The sequence below is a fragment of the Egretta garzetta genome, unplaced genomic scaffold, assembly GCF_000687185.1.
Source record: "Egretta garzetta isolate BGI_Z169 unplaced genomic scaffold, ASM68718v1 scaffold325, whole genome shotgun sequence".
NCBI classification, from domain to species: domain Eukaryota; kingdom Metazoa; phylum Chordata; class Aves; order Pelecaniformes; family Ardeidae; genus Egretta; species Egretta garzetta.
In genome coordinates, this window is record NW_009259833.1 from 692,002 (window position 1) to 703,318 (window position 11,317).

At 48.2% G+C, this 11,317-nt stretch overlaps 1 protein-coding gene across 23 annotated transcripts in view; it reads left to right on the plus strand.

The window, feature by feature from the left end:
* The window catches only part of EXTL3 (exostosin like glycosyltransferase 3), a 134,205-nt gene that overhangs the window by 115,362 nt on the left and 7,526 nt on the right, over window positions 1–11,317 (plus strand). Inside the window, exons 7-8 of one of the 23 annotated variants that reach the window (XR_004842166.1) lie at window positions 1,512–1,727; window positions 2,205–2,437. The exons of 20 other annotated variants lie outside the window; for them this stretch is intronic. The gene's annotated coding sequence lies outside the window, so the exon portion shown is untranslated. Of the gene's footprint in view, window positions 1–1,511; window positions 1,728–2,204; window positions 2,438–11,317 lie in introns of those variants that run through there. 2 more of the 23 variants (XR_004842167.1, XR_004842170.1) reach the window with 2 other exon arrangements.

Sequence of the window (11,317 nt, forward strand, 5' to 3'; positions counted from 1 at the left end):
ATTGAATCCGTGCATGCTCTTGCTATAGGCGCTCCTGCTGCCCTCCATCGTACCTGTGCAACATGCTCTGGGTGAACCTGCTTTAGCAGGAGGGTTGGACTTGATGATCTTAAAAGTCTTTTCCAACCTAGACGGTTCTATGGTTCTATGATTCTATGATCTCTCAAGGTCCCTTCCAACCCTTGCCATTCTATGATTCTGTGTGTATCCCCAGCGTATTTTGGCTCTGAGCTCTGGGACTGCTTCTAGGCTGGGTGGAATAATTTAATCTGAATTTTCCGGCCTTGAATACCAAGATAGGATTTGCCACGTGAAAGCAGGTTTGCAGCGTTCATCTAACTGCAGCTTGAAAGAGTATCGGTAAAGAACCACCAATTAATTCATCTGTTGGAACATCATGCCTTTGGATATTGCTGATTTCATTGCAAAAAGCCCCCTGCCAAACCCCAAATTTGGGTTATCAGTATCAAAACCCTTGAGCATGAGATCTCCCCTCCTCAAATGGCTTTCTCTGGTTTTGCAGTAAACAGCAACTTGTAAATCTGGCCTGTGATCCCAGGTGTGCTAATGGAAGTTGGGTCGTGAGCTTTTCTGTCCCCTTGTGCTCAGTTTTTCCCTGCGAGCTTTCGTGTAAAGCGCAGACTGGAGTTTCAGAAGGCTGAGAAAGGAGTGAGATAAAGCCATGGGTGACGAGGTATTTGAAAGCCTCAACTGCAAGTGACAGCATGTTATCCCAGGGAGGTTCTTTGGAGCCAAATAATTACAAATAATTATAAAATAAATCTAATCGGACAACCAACTCAATGTGCACCTTTAATTGCACAGCCACTAAGAGCAACACAGAGAGAATAAAAATAAGTATCTCGATCCCTTTAATGTTAAAATAAGCATTCTTCTCCTTTAGTTTCTCTAGAAAGATGCGACAGCTGCACCCATATGAAAATGAATAAATAATCAGTTTTATTTGTATCGCAAGCTGTTTTCTCATCGCAGAGATGAGCAACCCACTGATAGCAGTCGAGTGGTTTAAAGAGAGCCCAAGTGTTTATACATATTACGTGCATGGATACAGTATCAGTTTAAAAAAAGGATTTCCACTAGCATCTTCCTGTGTGGTTTTGTTCTCAGTGGGGGATAATTTATGCTTGGTTTTATATTGCATTATTTAATTACATGTATTTTAAAAATGCATCTGTTTTGCCAATTTATATGCAGTATATGCTGCCTTTGGATAGCTTTGTAGCTAAATACCCTTCCAGTGAAACTCTTTTCATACCTCTGGAGATAAGTCTTAAAATAGTCTATAAATCCTTTTCATTCAGATTTTGAAAATGCCTTAAATTGGAGGTAGCTAAGCACAGAAGTCTGGAGCTTAGCTAGGCTGGTTCAGGGCGTAAAGGAGGGGGGCTGCAACTCTTTCAAGGTGAAGAGGAAAGGCTGGGGAAGGAGCAGCAGAATAATTAATAAGTGAGAAAGGGGATAACGGTAACTTTCCGATCCATCTTTACAAGCAAAGATTACAGGGAAAACAAGGTGAAGGATTGCCAGGGGAAGCCGCCGTAGAAACCAGGGACATCTCATCGGGCAATGGATGACTGAAGAAACATCCTACTAAGAGTGTTTCTGAAGAGCTGTTTTCAGGTGGACGTTCAAATAAATGACCGATGTTTTTGGTGCAAATGCCATCACATCAAGCAAGAGAGCAGATGTCCGAGAATATGTCCAGGGTAGGTGAGATCTGGTGTGGAAGGGGTCTGGGAACAAGCCCTGGAGGAGAAGTGCCATCTCCTTTCTCCTGCCTGCTCTCCCCCTTGCCCGGCCGCAGCAGACGCTGGTGCGACACCATCCCGAGCCAAGCTCTGCATGGCCTGGCCTCATCCAGACTAGCCAGAGCAGAGCTGGGAGCCAGCCAGGCACAGCAAGGCTGTATTTTGGGGAGAGACCCAGTCACAAGAGGAGCACATCCCCTTACGGCTGCACCTCGCACGCAGGTGGATCCGAGCAGTCTGGATTTCTCTCCAGGATGGCTTTGGCCATGGTAACGGGGCTCGTTTAGGAGCTATGGTCACATCCGTGCGCATTTATCAATATCTTCTGGATTTGAGCTGCTTTCTGCATCTGTGATTTTGCTTTTGCATCCCAAGTTTTTTAAACATTAATTAGCGTAAACGCTCACAATCAAAAGAACATCCATTTCTTTACAGAATGCCAATCTGCTAAGATCTGCCAGTGCTGGCGGACTTTCTGGAAGGAGCTTGAACACCATGTTTACGCCTGTGTCGAAGTGCAGGGCTGCAATTTCCCCTGGATTTACAGCTCATTGGCAACTGTCAGAAACGCCCTGTAGTTCCATGGTGTGCTGGACTCCTTTCCTTGGTTTTTTGGGTCCGGTCTAGGAATGAGAACATGATATTGGGGAGGAGAGGCATCATCCCCAGGGCTTGACTTATGGTTGAAAGGCCATGCTGGCGTCCCATCTTCTGCCTGCTGCCTGCCCGCACAGCTCCGGCAGCTTGGCGGCGTGCCGGGAGGAGCATCGTGTTGTATCGGGTGAGGCTGGATTTTTTTTTTATTTCTCATGAAATGAAGAATTGCTGGCTGAGCTCAAGGCTTGGATCTGTGCTTTGCAGTGTGGTTTTGGCTTCGGAAAGCAGGATGCTGGCCAGTAGGAATTGGATGGATTTCTGTCCTCTGCAAATGGGGAGGGTTTTCTAGTGGTGGGCGTTGAGATTGGCAGGAGGAAAGAGTTCTGCGTGGGCAGGGCAGGACCTCGGGGCTGCTGAGTTTGATGCTGCACTTTCAGGAGGCAACTGGTAGTCTTCAATAAGCACCACCATAGTTGTCCTTGGGAAGGGCAGTCAGAGAGATTTGAGGTCTGGGCTAAGAGCCACGGTGATCTTGCCAGCTTTTGTGGAGCGTCTCAGCTTGCCCAAGAGCAGGTAGTGATAAAACGCAGAAAATAGAGTTTAAAAGACTGTGGTCTTGGTCAGAACCGCATGATTCACACAAACATCATCTAGCTGGGAATGGGTAGAGGCCTGCAGAGATTTTTGGTGGCATCTGCAGCGATAGCGACAGCTCCTTTGGCTTCTTCTTGGCAGCTGCCTTGGCAGAGAGCTTGGCTTCTCGTCGTGCAGCCAATGTGCACAGGCGGTGCCTACCTTGGAATTGGCCTCTCTTCTTTTTTCAGCTCCCTGACATGTTAAATGGGGGGAAGATAACACAGAGCACGAGAGAAATCAGGATCAAAGTAATCTTTAAGAGAGAGAACCTCAGGTATGTAGTTTCCATATGGAGCCTCTCCCGATGCCAAAATCCCTGCCATAGCCAGGGATGTTTACGTAGCCCCATCTGACATCCCAAACTTGTTGCTTGATTTCCAGCTGGTCAGTGCAAACCTGTTCTGACAGCTGCCCTCCCGGAAAAAATACACAGCTTTGAGGATGCTGCTGTTTTGTGGGACCAGGCAGACTTGTCATCTTCCTCGTCTGCATCTCTGGTTGCATTTGCAGAGAAGCAAGTGCCGATCTGATCTAACACCTCGGTTGCAGAGGGAGCAGGGCTTGGAGTCAGCCGTGGTAAAAAAAGATGTGATTTATCCTGCTTATGCATATGTGAATCTGCACACACACATAACTCCTTCTAAGGAGCCTCGTAAATAATCTGCTGGCTCAGCACTTGTATGCTGATGCATAGAGGGAAGGGACCCTGGTGTATCTGGCAGTCTGGGGGTCTTAAGGGCTGATCGGGACAACTTTCTTAATCAGAATTTGTCCAAACTAGGAGCTGAAAATAGATGATTATGGAATAGTTTCAGCAGTACTTGGTACCCGCTCGTTGGTACCTGCTGGAGTTTGCCATCTCCCAAAGTCTGCTAACAGAGCCCTCCCTAACTTCTGTTAAGCCTAGCCTGACTAATATTTAATTACATTCCTTACTACATTAGCCAACACGAGCAGCCGCGTGTGCTGCGAGCCTGCGGATGCATGGGATAGCTGCTGCAGAAGTCTTGGCTTCCCATGTGCTTTCTGCAGAAGGAAAAAGCCATCATCAAGGTAGACGGGAAGCAGCCCACTCGACTTGAAACAAGGGTGTGGGTATGGGTGGGATGAAGATCATCAGCTCCCAAATGTGCAAATCTTGCCTTCCTCAATGGGTAGGGGTGGTGACAGTGGCAGCGCTGGAGCCAAGTCCAAGTGGTCAGACTGGTCACCCATGATGTGGGAGATGCGTCAGCCCTTTTCTTCATGGAGTGGATCTGAACTCCTACCTGCTCCTCCATGCGGAGTAGAACAGCAAGGGCCTTGTTGGGAGCTTTGCCCCACATGAGGTCCTGGGAAGATCCCACCCCTGAGATCAGTGCTGTCCCCATCAGGCTAAGCTGCGTTTTGCAGAGGGCTTTGCTCTGGTCTGGTGGATCAGTCCTTGGGGACAGCAGCAAGCAGAAGGGCACAAGCCCAAAGCCTCTGGCTGGGGCGCTCCCCTGCAAAGCAGGAGACTTGCTTCACTGAATCTTTTTACTAAATGTTCAGAGTCGGTGCCAAGAAAAGGGATTGACAGTGTTGTAAATCTGCATCCTCCCTGGAGGACTGCGCTGGCAGGACCTCTCTGCTTTTTCCTTCAAAGTGTAGATCGAGGTCAACTCTTCAGGCAGAAGAGGCAGATGCATTTGGCTCCCGCGCCTTCAGTGCCGTAATGCTCAACTGCGTGGTGAGAGGGAGCTCGTGGTGGCCCCATCCCCACTCTGCCTCTGGTGCCATTTTTCCCTAGCCCATTTGGGTTGAATTGGCATCTATTTGGGAATGATGGAAATGGATCTTTGTCCTGAGAGCTGCTTCTTTGCATCCCCAAATTATCCAGCCCTCCTAAGGGCATGCTTCTGGGTTTTTTCTGAGGAAGACCTGATGTGAGCAATGAGGTTCCTGGTTTCTTGCAGAGTTTGCTCTTTGCCCAGGAATCAATCCAGTTCACTAAGTTGAACTGTCAGAACTTCTCCAAGGGCATAGACATTCTTCATGTTTTCACCATCAAATTATATGTGACACTTAATTTAAAGCTTGAGCGTAAAGCCTCACTAGCAAGGAGACTGGAAGATATTGATTTTACTGCATTTTTGTATAAAAATGTACTATAAAGTATTGGTTAGGGGCATTATTGCTGAGCAGACTCTGGATTTATGCGCTGTTTTAGTTCTGTCTAACATTTTTAAGATCCGTTTGGCCAACGTAGCTATAAACAACAGCAGGAGCAAATGGGCTTGCGTAGAGTTGTGGGGGGTTGTACTCCTTGAGTCAAAAAAAACCCCACGTTGTGGAACTGAATCACCTTGAGTTGATTTGCTGAAAGGAGCAGAAACTTCTAATGTGGTGTGTCGGGTGCTTGGAGGCATTTTAGGTCTTGCAGTTTGTCTCAAAAGTTTGCGAACTCTTTAGGAGTTCATGATTTTGAGCTGGGGCCATTTAGCTGATGACAAAGTGGTTTAAAAAAAACTATTCCCAAGGAAAAGCCCAGAATAACCAAAGTAGGCAGAAATACACAGCCTGGGATAGTTTTGATTCTGGAGAGGCTGGGGTTTGCATGCAGAGCCTACCACTGATGCTCTGCTTGGTGTTCAGAGCCTTAATGTTTGTTGTAAGGGAAGGTGGCTTTTTGGTAAATTTGAATCTTTCACAGAATCACAGAATGGCAAGGGTTGGAAGGGACCTTTCTTGTAGCTTGATGGCTGATTTCGTGCCCTCCCTATTTTAGTCTCCTTGCGTAAGGGTAACTGCTGACTCTGTTTTGCCAGAGTGCAGCGTTTCAGCTTTGCTGAGGGAACATCTTTTCTTGGGTTTTGACAGAGCTCTTGACTCAAGACTGTTGAAAAACAAGATTGTGGTGAAATCGGTCATTAAAATGATGGAAGGGCAGGAGAAACAGCCCTGGGTGAGAGATCAAGACCTCAATCTGTTTGAAAAAAGAGAAGTTTTGTTACAGCATCTGTGTACGTTTCTGGGGCGGACGAGGCCCACCAAGGAGCAGCAGGTGGGAGCTGAAGGTGGATAATTCACGAGGAGCAAGTTGTTAACGTTTGAGAGTGAACATCTTGGAGGAAGGGTGGATTCCCCCACTCTTCATGTCTTCAGATGGAGACAGGTCACCTTTCCAGCAGAGATACTTCTACCGGTGACAGTTCAGGTCTGAGACAAGGTCCCTGTGACCTTGGGTCATGCAGAAGGTTAATGTAGGTGACTTGAAAGTCCCTTTTGGCTTAACTTACTGCTGTCAGCCCCGCCAGCCGTCTGCTGTTGGTTCTCCAGAAGGCATTCAACTGGTGCCATGAAGTTTGAACTCATGGCTTTGTTGTTTGGTCTGAGTTATTATTTCAGAGCTGTTTACGGTGCCATGTGATGAGAGTCTTCCAGAGGAAGGGTGGCTGCACCAGGTCTCCTGGCCCACTATGGAAGGTGGTCACACAAGATTATCAAGATGACCTCCTCTGGCCTGTAAATCCCTGAATTTGTTGACGTAACATGCCTCTCGTCTGTATGTATAGATGTGTGGTCACCATAGTGTCTGCTGGCTTTCTCCACGCAGCCCCACACATGGTGGAGGAAGGTTAATTACTTTTCGCTGGGAAAGTGGTTTGAGATACTTGCAGATGTGGACATGGCACAATAAGGCATCCCTGAGCTGTATTTTAAGTGTGTGACGACGTCATGAAAAATTGCTAAATCTCACTTAATACCACGTGAGGGAGAGGATTGGACTTTTTTTGCATTTTGCTGGTATAAGAACCCTTCGTTTCTCACCTGGCCTAATAAGCTTCTGAGTACGTTTGTGCCCATAATGTCCATTTCATGCCTGAGGAATCTGGTGGGTTTAGAGGCCCATTGAAATGTAAAAACTTTAGAAGAGCTAGAAATGTTTCAAGTCCCCGAATCAAATACTCTTCCCATTCCCTCTAACCTGTTTTTACAAGATTAGTTGCTTGTATTAAAGCAGAAAAGTTTCCCAAAAATTCACTTTTCTCTTTCTCAAGAGTTATATTTTCTGTCTAATAACGCGGTGCCCTCGTTTCCGCAGCTTGGGATGCAGTGTATGCAGTCAAGATCAAAACCTGGTCTTGCCTGGGGAGGCACCGCTTTTGAACTGTCTTGGGAGGGATAGAGGGACGGGAGGAAGGTTTTGAATCTTGGCCCCATCATTCCCATCTCAGATCGCTGCCTGCAGGTCCCCCGAGCGCTTCATTGCTGTAGTCGCTCAGGGGAAAGTGCAGGGATTTACAAAAGCCACTGAATAGCTGTCTGGAGACAATTAGCCTCGTCCTAAAGGTGCTGTGAATCGGGATAGCTTCTTTGAAAACGAGGCATCACAAGCAGTAGCTTTAAGTTACTTCTAACTTTCGCTGGAGCTAATATGGTGAATTAAATGTCCTTACCAAGGCATGCAGCTCCTTTGTAGCATCCTTCTCTTTAGGGAAGAGTTTAATGCCAGTGCACTGATGTCTCTGTCCTCTGGGGTCCCCAATTTCAGATGTTTGAGGTACGATCTGCTTCACTTTCCCAATTGACAGTAGTTGCATGACATTGTTGAGCAAGTTACGGGAAAACAAGTCAGTCGATGAATTTGCTGGGTTTTTCCTTGGGATTTATTGATTTACAGGGTGCTTAAATCTTAAATACTCCCAGATGAAAGGCAGGAGTACGCCTATTTTCTGTGAAGTGCAAAAGCTGAACGCTGACACTTCCAGACCTGCACAGCTTCAGACTTGATGGAGTAGCCTAAAACGTCCCTGTTGCAGAACTTGTGCCAAGTTTGTGCTTCCTGTCCAGACCTTTACAACTCAAGAAGGTGGACCTGACTCCAAATCTCAGGTGAAAAACAGCCCTGACTTTGTTGGGTCAGTGGACCTCTGAGTTAAACATCTCTTTCTTGGGTAGCAGCCAAAGCTCAGATCTGATCCTGGGTTCTCTTTAATCTTTTGCACGGTCTCTTTGGAAATGGGTGATACAAGAATGTACAGTTGCCATGGGGGCTTGCTCTGGCAGTGGAAGAGCTTTAAAAGTGGCTTGGCCGCACAATGCAGGACAGGGCTGTGGGCAAAACCTCCATGCTGCCATTTCCAGTTTTGGGGAGCAGAAATGAACTGATGTTTGTAGACACGGTACCCGAGTCTTTCCTGAGAATCTTTCTCTTCCATGATGTCCACTTCCCAGCACAACAGTGAGGCAGAGAGGGGTTTCTGCTGCCCACCCTGCTGGTTCTCACTCTTGTTTTGTCCTTTATCCACCCAAGAGAAGCGTGGCTCTGGAGCCCTCAGCACAAGGAGGACATGGACCTGTTGGAGCGGGGCCAGAGGAGGGCTACTAAAATGCTCCGAGGGCTGGAGCCCCTCTGCTCTGAGGCCAGGCTGGGAGAGTTGGGGGTGTTCAGCCTGGAGAAGAGAAGGCTGCGGGCAGAGCTGAGTGCGGCCGGTCAGGGCTTAAAGGGGGGGACAAGCTTTTTAGCAGGGCCAGCTGGGACAGGACAAGGGGTGATGGTTTTAAACTGAAGCAGGGTAGATTTAGACTGGATCTAAGGAAGAAATTCTTTCCAGTGAGGGTGGTGCAACCTTGGCAGGGGTTGCCCAGAGAGGGGGTGGAGGCCCCATCCCTGGGAACATTCCAGGCCAGGTTGGACAGGGCTGTGAGCAACCTGATGTGGTTCAAGGTGTCCCTGCTCCTGCAGGGGGGTTGGGCTGGGTGGGCTCTAGGGGTCCCTTCCCACCCAAAGCATTCCATGATTCTATACATCTTCAACTGGCAAGGCAGGACCTTGCCTGGAAAGCATGATATCAATTTACTATGGACTCAGTCCAACTTCCTAATGAGTAAGACACCCACAGACTTCACTGACTTCAGCCACCGTAGCAGCAGAGACGCAGCGTGGCACGTGCTCTTTAGCAGAACGCTAAATTATATATCAGCTTAATAACTTTGAATGCTTCCTAGAGGGTGGGATCAGCAATGGGAGGAAAAAGTTGGTGGTCATGAGACTTCATCAGGAAAAACTGTGCTGCTTTCAGAAACCCGTCATATATTGTTGTTGAGCTGGAGAGAGTGATGACCAGTTCTCAGCTGGTCCAGACTGGAATTTACTGGAGGGGCCCTTGCCTGTGTTAGAAACCATGAAAGCTCCTCTCAGGTGGTTTCTGCAATCGCTGCCGATCCCAAAGTCTTCATGAAGCAGCTGAGAGCTGGTGTGCAGGGTGGGCTGCCCACGTACTGACCGGGAAAGGAGCCGGCTGCATGTGGGAGGCAGAAAATTTCCTAAGGCATTTAACCACTCCTGTAATAAAAAAGGATCCTGTAAATGCCACGATTCACTGGATTAATAATTAGAAAAGGGCTGGAAATGAGGGCTAATGGCTCTTAATTAGAAAGGTGAAATGCCTGTGTCCCACTGGTCGTGTTCAGCGGCCCCCACCAAGGTCTGGTTTGCTGCCCTGTGCAATGTTCTTGCTCTTGTCATCGTATCGGTTTGCCAAAGTGCTCTTCCAGTCCAAAAAGGAACTCGGAGTGGGGCCCAGCTGCCCCATCTAGAGCTGCATCCCCTCTTTCTGAGCCAGCAGACCTGGTCCTCCTCGTGCGGCTGCAAGAGCGCTTGGATTTGCTAAAGCCATTTACAGATACAGCTGTGGTGATGTGGGAGAAGTTTTAAATTCTCCTTGTCGACAATTTGGGGGCCACTCTTGGCTCCTCTCCTTTCCTGGTTGTCATCATCCAGAGGATCATAGAATCATAGAATGTTTTGGGTGGGAAGGGACCCCTAGAGGTCATCTAGTCCAACCCCCCTGCAGTGAGCCGGGACACCGCTAACTAGATAAGGTTGCTCAGAGCCCCATCCAACCTGGCCTGGAATGTTCCCAGGGATGGGGCCTCCACCATCTCTCTGGGCAACCTGTTCCAGTGTTTTACCACCCTCATTGTAAAGAATTTCTTCCTTAGATCCAGTCTAAACCTCCCCTGCTTCAGTTTAAAACCATCCCCCCTTGTCCTGACACAGCTGGCCCTACTAAAAAGATTGTCCCCATCTTTCCTATAGGCCCCCTTTAGGTACTGAAAGGCCGCAATCAGGTCTCCCCGCAGCCTTCTCTTCTCCAGGCTGAACACCCCCAATGCCCACAGCATGTTGGGTTTGGTGATGCTTCTATGGAGCCTGGGAAAACTATGGAGTTTTCCCAAAACCTGAGCTGGCCTCCCTGCATCCAGGTCTTCCTCGGCCTCCTGGGCCAGCACCTTAGGGCTGTACCATTCCAAACCTCCTATTTTTCCAATTCCTGTCTTACCAGCTGCCTCTCCCAAATCAGCGTGTGGAGTTGCCTCCTCTCCCGCTTCCCTGCTCATTGCCCGTTCCCACCCTGATTCCTGCAACCTCTCTTTTCCAGCAGTTCCCGGATAGAGAACATATCCCTGAGAGCATCTGCTGGCTCACGCTAGCTCTGAAAGTAAATACAAATGCTGTGCTGATTTTTTGTCACACTTCTCCACCTTGGGAGGGAGAAGGGGAAGAAATTCCAGCGCCGGCATTGTCTGTCTCTGCTTTTGCCTTCTCCTGGGGGCACTAATTGCGTCGCAGCCCTCCTGGGGTGGGAGCGCTGCCGGCTCGGCTCTGGCTCTGCTCCACCGCAGCTTAGAGCTGCATAATTTGTTCACCTCCCTGCAATAAATTGTTCGTGCTTTTGATGGATCTTCAGTGAAATATTTTAATGCGTTCTTGTCGAATGTTCCATTTCCCCCCCCCCCCAGCAGCTATTGACAGATGAAAGCACTAACACTGGCTTTACATGGGAATTTAATCGTAGCAGCTGCCATGCAGATCCCCGATACAAATATTTTCCGCTGTTAATGGTTTCAGTGTGGGCTTTTTTTATGTGATCAAATGTAATCTTATTTAATGGAGTTTTATTGCCGTGACGCCTTATTCTTTTCACCAGGCTGGACTTTATTTTTAAATTGAGAGAGATTGTTCAGAGGAGAGCCAAAGAAATGACAGGAGGGACTGAATGGTACAGGAGGCCTGGGATGAACTGAGTGACTATAGATCAGTCAGGGCAGGTGAAAAGTGGAAAAGCAAGGGAGAGAGGGGGTCCGGTGTGGAAGGGGCAGTCAAAAAGAGGAAGAAATTCAGGCTGGTTTTACACGTGTATGGCTGGGGATAAGGGAAATTGCACAAGGGGGGGCACTGGAAGAGTTTGGCGAGAGGGAGACATCGCAAACAGGTTGTGTCCAAGGCAGAAATCGTGGGTAATTGCAGAAACAATTCAGTTGCGATCGGCGCTGGAGAAACGCTGCAA